Here is a 15000-nt window from a genome sequence, read left to right as displayed (position 1 = left end):
CGGCGTTGTGTGACACAGACGTTACGTACGTGTTCTTCTCCGATACGAAGTCTGGTTTGTTTGTTTGTCGTGACACAGAACACACGTACGGACAGAGCAGCTCTGCAACATCAGACATCATCAACTATGATATAGATTAACTAAAGTTTTGGTTCTGGTAACCGTTTAAGACTTAGAGACTTAAAGGCAAACTTTAAAATCAACAAGGTAACCTAGAAGCAGGAGATGGCTAACTTGAAGACTACCGAAACACTAGTTAACATTAGGTAACACTAGTTAACACTAGTTAAAAGCTAGTTAAACACTAGTTAACGAGAAAAGAAAACCCTGTAAGAAACTGTTCGTAAGAACCTGTAAACCTAGGCGGATACACTGCTTATGTGAGGTATTTAAAAGAGTCCCAATGGAGAACATGGAGATTAGATTAGATTCAACTTTATTGTCATTGCAGACAACAATGAAAGACAATGTACCAGACAATAAAATGCAGTTTAGCATCAAACCAGAAGTGCAAATAGTGATATATTGTAAAAGACATGATAGTTTACACAGTGCATTGTATTACAGTATAAGTTATGGATATATACAGTTATGAAGTACAGTATGTTAAGTACAGTAGGTAGTAGGTATAATATATATCTAATATTATAATAATATATTAGTATTAATTAACAATATATAATCTGTATTATAGAAGAGACGTGACCAAATTGAATTGACTAGGTATTGTCGACGTGAACCGGAAGCAAGTTCAATAAACAACAGTTTTGGCGGCGCGCTTCGCACCCTGTTGCCACGGCAACCGCTCCGACCGGCCTAGCGGTGCAGCCGCTGTTCGCTACGACACAATGGACGACGTAACGACAGATACCACACCCCAAACCCCCTCCAACAGACCACGACTGAAACTGAACCACTAGGACAAAGCCACAGGTAGCCCCACGGCTAGCCCCACAGCTAGCCCTACAGCTAGCCCCACAGCTAGCCCTACAGCCAGACCTACAGCTAGCCCCACAGCTAGCCCTACAGCTAGCCCCACAGCTAGCCCTACAGCTAGCCCCACAGCTAGCCCCACAGCTAGCCCTACAGCCAGACCTACAGCTAGCCCCACAGCTAGCCCTACAGCTAGCCCCACAGCTAGCCCTACAGCTAGCCCCACAGCTAGCCCTACAGCTAGCCACACAGCTAGCCCTACAGCTAGCCCCACAGCTAGCCCCACAGCTAGCCCTACAGCTAGCCCCACAGCTAGCCCTACAGCTAGCCCCACAGCTAGCCCCACAGCTAGCCCTACAGCCAGACCTACAGCTAGCCCCACAGCTAGCCCCACAGCTAACCCTACAGCTAGCCCTACAGCTAGCCCCACAGCTCGCCCTACAGCTAGCCCTACAGCTAGCCCCACAGCTAGCCCCACAGCTAGCCCCACAGCTAGCCCCACAGCTCGCCCTACAGCTAGCCCCACAGCCAGCCCTACAGCTAGCCCCACGACGCTGAACCAACCACTTCTAGACACAACCGCCATGACACACATTTCACACTGTGAACATGACCACTCTTAATTAAACCACAACGTCGTCGTGACGGCCGCTCTCCGACCAACCGGCACCAACCGACACTGAGAGACAGTTAAGTCCGAGTTGCTTTTAGTAGAGAGCCGACGGTGACATTTTAAATGCGCTTTTCGGCTCGCGTCCCTCGTACTTGTAAACACACACACACACACGCACACACGAGGCCCTGTCGTCCTACAGAGGTTGTGCGTCACGGCCATCGCCGAGGAGGAACTTGACATGTTCTTTCTTGAATGTAAACCGTTGTGTGTGTGATGTGAAACATGAAACGTGTTGGGTGTGACCACAGCAGGGAGGGGTTGGGTGATGGGACCGGTGTAATTCGGTTGTTAAGTCGTGACATGTTTCCGGGTCCAACGTTGGCTGAGGCGCTCTCTTCGAAATGCCTCAGTAATAATAATAATTCATTATATTTATATAGCGCTTTTCCGAGGCTCAAAGACCCTGACAATATGGGGAAAACGGGAAAGTGCCGTGTCCCTTGTTGTATGAATAGATCCCAGTCTAAAAAAACGATTGAACTGTCATTCTACCGCTTTAGTACACTGCTACTATGGTGGAGGGAATTTCTGGTTTGGACCCGGAAATTGCTAAACGTCACGTTTGACGTCAGACTTAACAACCGAATACTGTACTGTGTGTTGGTGTAATAGGTGCTGTCCATACTATTTCTCTAATACTCCTCCTGTGTGTGTGTCTCTGGGTTTAATGATCACCGCCTGGCTGTTTCAGTAGTCATGACAACGCCACTGACGTGACGTCATCAGAGCTGGAAAGAAAACAAATGTTGGGGGGGGAAAATTGGAGAAACGTTTTTCTTTTTTACTAGTTTTTTTTTTAAACTGTCAACTTTTAAACTGTCAACTGTTAAACTGTCAACTTTTAAACTGTCAACTTTTAAACTGTTAACTTTTAAACTGTCAACTTTTAAACTGTTAACTTTTAAACTGTTAACGTTAAACACTTGGAAAAGCCGCCCCCCTGTCGTGGTTGCCGAGGTGGGGGTCTGGTCAGAGGTGCGTTTTGGCGCTTGACATAGTTTCCGACTCGGTGGCGTCTCTGAAACAGCGCTAGGTTTCCAACTGCCTTTAACGACGGTGCAGTCTCATTGTTTGTGGTGTGTGTGTGTGTGTGTGTGTTTGTGTGTGTGTGTGTGTGTGTGGTGTGTCACCCCTCAGCAGCTAGCTGGTTTCCTAAAACACTCCAGATGTTTGGTCGTCATGACGGCGTCTCTCCCTCCCTCCCTCTCTCTCTCTCTCTCTCTCTCTCTCTCTCTCTCTGTCTCTCTCTCTCTGTCTCTCTCGCTCTGTCTCTCTCTCCCTCTCTCTCCCCCTCTCCCTCTCTCTCCCTCTCTCTCTCCCTCTCCCTCTCTCTCCCTCTCTCTCTCTCTCTCTCTGTCATGTATCCTGTGACTTGTTGCTCTGGCATGTTGTGTATGCTGAACGTGTGTACACACGCATACGTACACACACACACACACACACACACACACATGAACATGCAAATACACTCACAGACATGCACATACAAACACTCCCAGATGCTCAAACACACACACACACACACACACACACACACACACACACACACACCAACCTGTGCCTCCGGCCATGGAGTAAGGCCATAGCTATGTTAGTGGTGTGTGTGTGACACACACAGGACACACACAGGACCCACACAAACATGGTTGCATAGATATTTATACGTGCTGTGATGTCTGTGATGTCATCCATGGACACAGACAGCGGCGCGCAGGGGAGCGGGGGGGAAGCATTTTAGCGTCGCACGCAATGTTGCGTAAACTCTGGTGTGACTGTAAACCCCCCCCCCCTCAACCACCTATGTACTGTAACTGCGTGTCACCGTTTTACCCACAAACACATGAAGCCCATCTGCCAATACCCCCCCCCTGTGGTCAAAATGGCTGACAACAACCGAGTCCATTACTCAATTTTCTTTTCACTATTCCCAAAGGGAATATTGATGTATGAGCAACTATTACACTATTAAAGGGAAATATGCTAATTGTAGATATTCTTGCTTTTTCAGATTTTAAGGAAATATGCCTGTTTTAATACTCGTAGCACGTATGGAAACCTATTTTAGTCCTGTAGATGTAAAAACATTGCAAAAATAACAGTGATTTTTAAAAAACTGTTTTCTCTCTCTCTCTCTGTCTCTCTCTCTCTCTCTCTCTCTCTCTCTCTCTCTCTCTCTCTCTGTCCTCGAAAAAAATCTGATACTATTCAGTTTTGTTTTATTTTTGTACAACAGTTAATGTCACTGAAAACAATGACACATTAATGAATAAATGCACATGTTAAAATCTCTGCCTCTGTGCCTGCTCGATTGGTTATGTCTAGCTGCGTCATCCGGGGCGCGGCGGTCGTTTGGTTGTGTCTAGCAGCCTGCTGCAGGGGAAAACAACATGTGGACATGATCTTCAACCTAAGGGACTAGATCACAACACAACACAGCTTTTGTTTACAATCAAACCTAATCGTGTTAGACACGTACAGCGCATACAGCCGTACGATGGAGAGAGAAATGCCGTTTGAATCCAGCTCCCTGTTCAACAACAATCAATAAATCAATAAATCAACAACACAACATAATGAAGCAATAGCAACCATGCAGTCAGTGACAGTAGTGGTGTGGTGGTGGGGGGGGGGGGGGGGGGGGGTAGCAACACAATGTTGTCATGTGACCTGTGAAGGTTGTATTTGGGTTGGTGTTAGGTTTGTGTTGGGGTAATGTTGGGTCACTGTTGGGTCATGGGTGTGGTTCTGTAACTCTGAGGAAGAGACAAAGAAAGAGAGGTTTTTCTCTCTTTCTTCACTTGATCTCTCTCTCTCTCTCTCTCTCTTCGCTGGCTGGACATTACTAACCCTTTTCCATTTCTCTCCTTTTTACTCCCCTTCTCATCCTCTTCCTCTTTTATCCCTCCTTCCTTCTCTCTCTCTCCCTCCCCCTCTCTCTCTCTCCCTCCCCCTCTCTCTCCCTCCCTCTCCCTCCCTCCCTCCCCCTCTCTCTCCCTCCCCCTCTCTCTCTCTCTCCCTCTCTCTCTCCCTCCCCCTCTCCCCCCCTCTCTCTCCCTCCCTCTCTCTCTCTCCAGAATTCGAAGGCCCGAGGTTCGGAGGCAGAAGAACCGTCCAATGGAACAGCACTCATGCTCGAAGGCACAGCGGACATGCTGACAGACACAGAGAGTTGACAGTCTCGTACACACACACACACACACACACACACACACACACTCACTAACTGATTTTTCAGATCCAGATTCTAAAGGAGGGGGGGTTGTGTGTGTGTGAGGTTCAACCGTGAACATTTCTTAATGTTGAGAAGATCAGCTGGAGTAATGGATGCCCTGGCTCCTCGCCGTTCTGACAACACCACCATGTTGGGGAGACGCTTTAGTTTAGTTTCATTTACGCCCTCTAGTGGCGTGTTCTCAGAGGCACAAAGCGCTTAACATTCTGTGGGGAAACTCACCTCCCCCCCGTCCTAGAATTAACTAGCCCTGACCCTAGCCCTGTCCCTGACCCTAGCCCTGTCCCTGACCCTAGCCCTGTCCCTGACCCTAGCCCTGACCCTAGCCCTGTCCTGTCCTTAGCCCTGTCCCTGTCCCTGACCCTAGCCCTGTCCCTGACCCTAGCCCTGTCCCTGTCCCTGACCCTAGCCCTGTCCCTGACCCTAGCCCTGACCCTAGCCCTGTCCCTGACCCTAGCCCTGTCCCTGACCCTAGCCCTGACCCTAGCCCTGTCCCTGACCCTTGCCCTGTCCCTAACCCTGATCCTGACCCTGACCCTAGCCCTGACCCTAGCCCTGTCCCTGACCCTGACCCTAACCCTGACCCTGACCCTAGCCCTCAACCTAACCCTGACCCTGACCCTAACCCTGTCCCTGACCCTTGCCCTGTCCCTAACCCTGACCTTGATCCTGATCCTGATCCTGATCCTGACCCTGATCCTGACCCTAGCCCTGTCCCTGACCCTAACCCTAGCCCTGTCCCTGACCCTAACCCTGACCCTAGCCCTGTCCCTAACCCTGACCCTAACCCTGACCCTGACCCTAGCCCTCAACCTAACCCTGACCCTAACCCTGACCCTAGCCCTCAACCTAACCCTGACCCTGACCCTAACCCTGACCCTGACCCTCAACCTGACCCTGACCTTAACCCTGACCCTAGCCCTCAACCTGACCCTGACCTTAACCCTGACCCATCTCCCACCTTGTCAAAGTCTCTCAGGTCTTTCCTCTCCTGCCCGTGTCTCCTGCAGCCAACACCTCAACTTCAACAACCGACTGCCCACCTGCTGCCTGACAGACCCCGCCCTTTGACAGGTGCCATGGTAACAAGACAACCAATGATATCCATGTCACCTGTCAGCGGTCATCATGTTTGGGCTCATCGGTGTACATAGACCAGGGGGGGGGTGGGGTAGTGGTGGTCTAGTGGATAGTGAGTTGGACTGGTGATCGGAAGGTTGTGAGTTCAAATCTCCACCTGAAACACCACCACTAGTGTGCCCTTGAGTAAGGCACTCAGCCCTCAGTTACTCCAGGGGAGACTGTCCCTGTAATCTGTCATTGTAAATCGCTTTGGATTAAAAGCGTCTGCTAAAATCTAAATTCTACTGGGCTGCTCTCACCTATATACCACTAACCTGAGGGACAATACAATGAACAGAGAATTGTCACACACACACACACACACGCGCACACACACTAACAAAAGGATCTTGTGAGGTGAGGAGGTGCAGGGTTTAAATCCATCGGGCTGTCCTCTGATTGGCTGTCGAGGTGACGAGGAAGGAGGTGCTGTTCATTTATTGGCCGAGGCTCAGGAGGTAGAGCCGGCGTCGAATGATCGCAAGGTCGGCGGTTCGATTCTCCGGCTGGCCACATGTTGCCTTGGGCAAGACACTGAACCCCAAAATTGCTCCCAATGAGCGAGCCGGCTGGCGCCTTGCATGGCAGCTTGCCTGCCTCGCCATTGGTGTGTGAATGTGTGTGTGAACGGGTGAATGAGAGGCCACACAGCCACACTGACTACTTCATTACAGTTGTTTTGTGTGATTTTTAATGTTTTAACTAAGCTAATGTATTCTATGTATGCTTCTTATAATGCCAAATGTTTGTTTTTTTGATGGATGGTGTTGTTTGTGGGTGGTCTTGTTTGTGGGGTTCGGGGTGCTGTGACTGTTGCTGTGTGTATCAGGTAGATCTTACGTCGACATAACCAATAACTGGAATGACACAATTATTGTTTGAAACAACTTTATTTACCATGACATTTTGCCATTTTATGTGTTGGATTATTCCCACTTTTATTTTATTTTATTTTATTTGTTTTATTTTAATTGTGTGTAACTGGAGCTCCTCGCACAGATTTAGTACATTTTACAATTATGAAACTCAGAAATACATTTTTATATTTACATAATACTGTATAGACACATTATGATCTTACAGAAGAAGAAATGTGTGTGTGCATGCGCACAATATAGTGTTTAATGAAAAGGGAAGGTGTTTGTATAAATGTTCTCTATTATGTATAAACGGGATGTGTTTGTGTGTTCAGTGATTGGACAATCGTTTAGAACAGCAGTTCCCAACCTATGGGCCGCGGCCCACTGGTGGTCCGCGAGAGTACTGCAAGTGGGCCGCCAAATCATGGGCAAAAAAATGTATTTGTTACAAAAACGTTTTAATTTTAAAAAGATAAAAAATCTTGGATTGAACAGCCTTGATCGTATTGTGTGTGGTGTGTGCCGAATCCGATATTTCCATCCGAAAAGAAGAAGTCAGCTCGCTTCTTGATTGGCTACATTCCATCCCGGACTCGCGAACAGGGTTGCCAGATGGGATCGACATTTTCCACCCTAATCACAGTCTAAAACCGCTAATTCCACCCAAAAAAACCGAGCCCATCTGGCAACCCTAGTCGGGAATCGGGAGTTGCCCACACACATAAGGATGTTTGGTCGTAAATATTGAACACATACAACATTTACGATCTTGGTATTTGATCACCTGCTATATAAAACATCGCCGCTCGGCTTTAATGGTTTAACCGTTTTTTTTATTTTTTTAATTGCCACGCTCCCTCTAGTTTTTTAGATTTTAGGGTTTGTCTCCAGGTGTGTAGAAGACAATGAAGGGAGGGTGTGTGTGTGTGTGTGTGTGTGTGTGTGTGTGTGTGTGTGTGTGTGTGTGTGTGTGTGTGTGTGTGTGTGTGTGTGTGTGTGTGTGTGTGTGTGGGTGTGGGTGTGGGTGTGGGTGTGTGTGTGTGTGTGTGTGTGTGTGTGTGTGTGTGTGTGTGTGTGTGTGTGTGTGTGTGTGTGTGTGTGTGTGTGTGTGAAGAACCACCAGTTACCTGCCATAATCAGTTAAATGTTAAGATGATCTGCTGTAAAAACACCATTAAACCTTACCTGAGGCACCTGGACATGACCCCTCTCTGTCTGACCACCTGTCTGTCTGACTGACTACACCTGTCTGTCTGACTGACTACACCTGTCTGTCTGTCTGACTACACCTGTCTGTCTGTCTGACTACACCTGTCTGTCTGACTACACCTGTCTGTCTGTCTGTCTGACTACACCTGTCTGTCTGTCTGACTACACCTGTCTGTCTGTCTGACTACACCTGTCTGTCTGTCTGACTACACCTGTCTGTCTGACTGACTACACCTGTCTGTCTGTCTGACTACACCTGTCTGTCTGTCTGACTACACCTGTCTGTCTGTCTGACTACACCTGTCTGTCTGTCTGACTACACCTGTCTGTCTGACTACACCTGTCTGTCTGACTACACCTGTCTGTCTGTCTGTCTGACTACACCTGTCTGTCTGACTACATCTGTCTGTCTGTCTGACTACACCTGTCTGTCTGACTACACCTGTCTGTCTGTCTGTCTGACTACACCTGTCTGTCTGTCTGACTACACCTGTCTGTCTGTCTGACTACACCTGTCTGTCTGACTACACCTGTCTGTCTGACTACACCTGTCTGTCTGACTGACTACACCTGTCTGTTGGTCTGTCTGACTACACCTGTCTGTCTGTCTGACTACGTCTGTCTGTCTGTCTGACTACACCTGTCTGTCTGACTACACCTGTCTGTCTGTCTGACTACACCTGTTTGTCTGACTACGTCTGTCTGTCTGACTACACCTGTCTCTCTGACTACACCTGTCTGTCTGACCACCTGTCTGTCTGACTGACTACACCTGTCTGTCTGACTACGTCTGTCTGTCTGACTACACCTGTCTCTCTGACTACACCTGTCTGTCTGTCTGACTACACCTGTCTGTCTGACTGACTACACCTGTCTGTCGGTCTGTCTGACTACACCTGTCTGTCTGTCTGACTACGTCTGTCTGTCTGTCTGACTACACCTGTCTGTCTGACTACACCTGTCTGTCTGTCTGTCTGACTACACCTGTCTGTCTGACTACGTCTGTCTGACTACACCTGTCTGTCTGACTACACCTGTCTGTCTGTCTGACTACACCTGTCTGTCTGTCTGTCTGACTACACCTGTCTGTCTGACTACGTCTGTCTGTCTGTCTGTCTGACTACACCTGTCTGTCTGACTACACCTGTCTGTCTGACTACGTCTGTCTGTCTGTCTGACTACACCTGTCTGTCTGACTACACCTGTCTGTCTGTCTGACTACACCTGTCTGTCTGTCTGACTACACCTGTCTGTCTGTCTGACTACACCTGTCTGTCTGACTACACCTGTCTGTCTGTCTGACTACACCTGTCTGTCTGTCTGACTACACCTGTCTGTCTGTCTGACTACACCTGTCTGTCTGACTACACCTGTCTGTCTGTCTGTCTGACTACACCTGTCTGTCTGACTACACCTGTCTGTCTGTCTGACTACACCTGTCTCTCTGACTACACCTGTCTGTCTGACTACACCTGTCTGTCTGTCTGACTACACCTGTCTGTCTGACTACACCTGTCTGTCTGACTACACCTGTCTGTCTGTCTGTCTGACTAGTGAACCTACTTCTAGTTCTAGGCTGGTGCTTTGCGAGCGTACACTGGCATCCGACCACGACTGGTCTGACGTATTTGTGCTGCTCGTCGCCGATCGCGTTCAAGAAGAAAGGTAACTAACCTAACACGTTTCGATTATTACACTGAACGTTAAGATGTTAAGGTTAATAGTAAGAATGATAATATAATGATTATAATCGCGCCCCCCCCCCCAGCCCCTGACGTAAGCGGTTCTTGGTTCTCGACCAGCCAAGTGTCGGAGCCATTCTGGAACCAGTTTTCCTGCTGTTTTGATGTAGAAACGCAAAGAACTGATTGGAGATAAGACACTGGCTCTGACCCGGCCTTCAAACAGCCTTGGTGGAAAAGGGGAGGTGGCCGCTGGAGCTTGTTGTGTTGTTTTTAGAAGGACACACACACACACACACACACGCAGACAATGAACCCCAAATTGCTCCCAGTGAGCGGGCCGGCGCCTTGCATGGTAGCTTGGCCGCCATTGGTGTGTGAATGGGTGAATGAGAGGCCGTTGTAAAGCGCTTTGGATAAAGGCATAGCTATTTAAGTGCAGTCCATTTACCATATAGAAAAATAAAGAAAGAAAATGAAAAAAATAGAAAGACACAGACGTGGACACTCCAGTGCAAAGTGATAGTTTTAATATCCAGACTGTTCCCTGACTTTCATGGGGAAAATAAATGGAGTGGAAAAAAGCAACATCCACACACTCAAATCTGTGCAAAAAGTATTATTTTATTCCAAGCTTTCGGTCATAGACCTTCTTCAGTCATAAACACGGTTTGTTCCTCTTCAGCTCCTCAGCTGAGTCTGATAACGGATGAGCGGTGGTGTTCTCACTATGGAACCAGTGAGCTCTCAGGTCTTCTGCTAGCATATCATCCCAATAGAGCTCTCAGGTCTTCTGCTAGCATATCAGCCCAATAGAGCTCTCAGGTCTTCTGCTAGCATATCAGCCCAATAGAGCTCTCAGGTCTTCTGCTAGCATATCAGCCCAATAGAGCTCTCAGGTCTTCTGCTAGCATATCAGCCCAATAGAGCTCTCAGGTCTTCTGCTAGCATATCAGCCCAATAGAGCTCTCAGGTCTTCTGCTAGTATATCAGCCCAATAGAGCTCTCAGGTCTTGTGCTAGCATATCAGCCCAATAGAGCTCTCAGGTCTTGTGCTAGCATATCAGCCCAATAGAGCTCTCAGGTCTTGTGCTAGCATATCAGCCCAATAGAGCTCTCAGGTCTTCTGCTAGTATATCAGCCCAATAGAGCTCTCAGGTCTTCTGCTAGTATATCAGCCCAATAGAGCTCTCAGGTCTTGTGCTAGCATATCAGCCCAATAGAGCTCTCAGGTCTTGTGCTAGCATATCAGCCCAATAGAGCTCTCAGGTCTTGTGCTAGCATATCAGCCCAATAGAGCTCTCAGGTCTTCTGCTAGCATATCAGCCCAATAGAGCTCTCAGGTCTTGTGCTAGCATATCAGCCCAATAGAGCTCTCAGGTCTTCTGCTAGCATATCAGCCCAATAGAGCTCTCAGGTCTTCTGCTAGCATATCAGCCCAATAGAGCTCTCAGGTCTTCTGCTAGCATATCAGCCCAATAGAGCTCTCAGGTCTTCTGCTAGCATATCAGCCCAATAGAGCTCTCAGGTCTTCTGCTAGCATATCAGCCCAATAGAGCTCTCAGGTCTTCTGCTAGCATATCAGCCCAATAGAGCTCTCAGGTCTTGTGCTAGCATATCAGCCCAATAGAGCTCTCAGGTCTTGTGCTAGCATATCAGCCCAATAGAGCTCTCAGGTCTTGTGCTAGCATATCAGCCCAATAGAGCTCTCAGGTCTTCTGACGCTGGTTTTCTCTGTGTACCACATGTACAAAAGAAGAGGTTTGGTGAGGCTGCATTCTCATTTTATACACCCAGATTGTGGAATGCACTGCCAGTTTACATTAGGGATGCAACCTCAGCACATATGTTCAAGTCAAGACTAAAAACCCATCTTTTTAATATTGCCTTTAAATGACTAAATAATTAAATTAAGATGATAAAAACCCATCCTTTTAATATTGCGTTTAAGTTACAAAATAATTAAATTAAGATGATATAATGATTAAAGCACTTTGAGCTGCAACGTTGGCAGGAAAAGCGCTATACAAATAAAGTGATTATTATTATCACTTTGGGGAAAACAAATCAAAGGGAAGTGGAATATCATAGTCCCCCCCCCCCCCCCCCCTCTCTCTGACCAGGACTCCCCACTCTCAGCCAATCAGAACCCACCCCCCGCAAAAAAACAAAAAAACATTCCCATCACAATAACAGTCTCGCAGTAGACATACTGTATATCAAAATATAAAAGTCTCACGATGGATTAAGTGTGTGTATCTGGATACAGGCTGCGGTTCGGACCCTCTGCCCTCCTGAAGTGTAATAATGACAATAATGATAATAATAATAATAATAATATCTTAGATTTAATTAGCACCTTTCAAGGAACCCAATGGCACTTTACAAATGTACAGAAAGACAGTCAGACAGACAAAAACAGAAAACACAGAGACAAAACCTAAAAGCTAAACTAGGGGCCAAAGGCCTTGGGGAACAGGTGGGTTTTGATTGATTTCAAGGTGTCCAGCCTTTGAAGGCTCTGTCCCCAGACACACACACACACACACACACACACAAACACTCATTTATACAGACATTTCTCTCTCTCTGTCTCTCTCTCTCTCTCTCTCATTCTCTCTCACACACACACACACACACTAACACTCATTCATACAGACATTTACTCTCTTTCTCACTCACTCACTCACACACACACGCGCATGCACACACAAACACTCACACATTCATACAAACATTTCTCTCTCTCTCTGTCTCTCTCTCTCATTCTCACACACACACACACACACAAACACTCATTCATACAAACATTTCTCTCTCTCTCTCTGTCTCTCTCTCTCATTCTCACACACACACACACACACACACACACACACACACACACACACACAAACATTCATTCATACAGACATTTCTCTCTCTCACACACACACACAGACACATAAACACTCATTCATACAGACATTCTCTCTCTCATTCTCTCACACACACACACACACACAAACATTCATTCATACAGACATTTACTTTCTCACACACACACACAGACAGGTGCGTCACCTGTCCTCCAGGCCTTAGGTCATGTCCAGGTGTCCAGGTCATGTCCAGGTGTTCAGGTCATGTCCAGGTGTTCAGGTCATGTCCAGGTGTCCAGGTAGGTCAGGTGTTCAGGTCATGTACAGGTGTCCAGGTCATGTCCAGGTGTTAAGGTCATGTCCAGGTGTTAAGGTCATGTCCAGGTGTCCAGCTCATGTCCAGGTGTTAAGGTCATGTCCAGGTGTTAAGGTCATGTCCAGGTGTCCAGGTCATGTCCAGGTGTTAAGGTCATGTCCAGGTGTTAAGGTCATGTCCAGGTGTTAAGGTCATGTCCAGGTGTTAAGGTCATGTCCAGGTGTTCAGGTAGGTCAGGTGTACAGGTCATGTCCAGGTGTTAAGGTCATGTCCAGGTGTTAAGGTCATGTCCAGGTGTTAAGGTCATGTCCAGGTGTTCAGGTAGGTCAGGTGTACAGGTCATGTCCAGGCCTTAGGTCATGTCCAGGTGTTCAGGTCATGTCCAGGTGTTAAGATCATGTCCAGGTGTTAAGGTCATGTCCAGGTGTTCAGGTAGGTCAGGTGTACAGGTCATGTCCAGGCCTTAGGTCATGTCCAGGTGTTAAGGTCATGTCCAGGTGTTCAGGTCATGTCCAGGTGTTCAGGTCATGTCCAGGTGTTCAGGCAGGTCAGGTGTTCAGGTCATGTCCAGGTGTTCAGGTCATGTCCAGGTGTTCAGGTCATGTCCAGGTGTTCAGGTAGGTCAGGTGTCCAGGTCATGTCCAGGTGTTCAGGTCATGTCCAGGTGTCCAGGCAGGTCGGCCAGAGTGAGCCTCTGTCTGGGCGTTGAGGTCTTCCTGATGTTCCCCAGAGAGAACCTCTTCTTCTTCTTCTCCTCCTCCTCCTCCTGCGCTCCCTTCTTCCCCTCCTCCAGAGAGAGACTCTTCACTGACGCTGACTCCTCCTTTACTCCTCCCTTACCAGGCGACAGCTTTTTGATTGACAGCAGCGACTCCTTCTTGTTCACGCCCAATGAAAACCTCTTCTGACGAAGCACCGCCTCCTTTTTGTCGACTGACACCGCCTCCTTCTTGTTGATTGACAGCGCCTCCTTCTTGTTCACGGCCAATGAAAACCTCTTCTGAGGAAGCACCGCCTCCTTTTTGTCGACTGACACCGCCTCCTTCTTGTTGATTGACAGTGACTCCCTCTTGTTCACGCCCAATGAAAACCTCTTCTGAGGAAGCTCCTCCTTCTTCTTGTGGATTCCCACTAATAGTTTGTCTAGAGGCAGAGCGCTTCTCTTCTTCTTCTTCTTCTGTTTTTTAGGGGAGAGCGCCCCCTTGAGTCCGTTCCAGGTAAGAGCCTTGCTCCAAGACGGTTTCTTCTTCTTCTTCTTCCTACCCCCGAAGAGACTCTTTTTAGAGGACCCCCCCATAGTCCACAGGGTCGAGGACGACCCCCCCATAGTCCACAGGGTCGAGGGTGTAGACGTGTCTCACCCTAGAATCTAATACAGTTAAAAGTAACAAGTTAAATTGGAAGTTAAACTTCAAATACACACAATAATGCCTATTCTGTCAAACAAAACATAGCATAACATAACATAACATACACACACACACACACACACACACAACAGACATCAACAGAACCATTGCTAAACATTTGTCTCCTTATTTCTATTTCTCTCCAGTCTTTCTCCCTCTCTCTTCCACACACACACACACACACACACACACACACACACACACACACACACACACACACACACACACATAAACTGTACATACCTTATTTGATCATTTTCTCAAGGATACGTTTGTCCAAATCAGCGCTGAGGAAATGTGGTGACTGCTCAGTACACAGATTGCAGTAAACAGACACTGAACAGAACTGACTAGTGAAACTATGACACACACTCTCTCTCTCTCTCTCTCTCTCTCTCTCTCCTCTCTCTCTCTCCTCTCTCTCTCTCTCTCTCTCTCTCTCTCTCTCTCTCTCACACACACACACACACACACACACACACACACAAGGTCAGGCGAATACTTAGCTGGATTATCTGGTTGTTCTGGATTCTTAGAGCAGGGTAAATGCTAAGTGCTATGCTTGGAAAAACTCATGACAACACCCCAATGAAGTTAACACCCCCCCCCCCCTCTGCCCTCCCCCCCACCTCTCCGCCTCACCCCCCCCCCCCCCCCCCCCTCTGCCCTCACCCCCAACTCAGACAGACAGACAGACAGACAGACA

Source organism: Nansenia antarctica, assembly GCF_963989245.1.
Source record: "Nansenia antarctica genome assembly, chromosome: 2".
Lineage (NCBI taxonomy): Eukaryota > Metazoa > Chordata > Actinopteri > Argentiniformes > Microstomatidae > Nansenia > Nansenia antarctica.
This window is presented reverse-complemented; position numbering follows the sequence as displayed.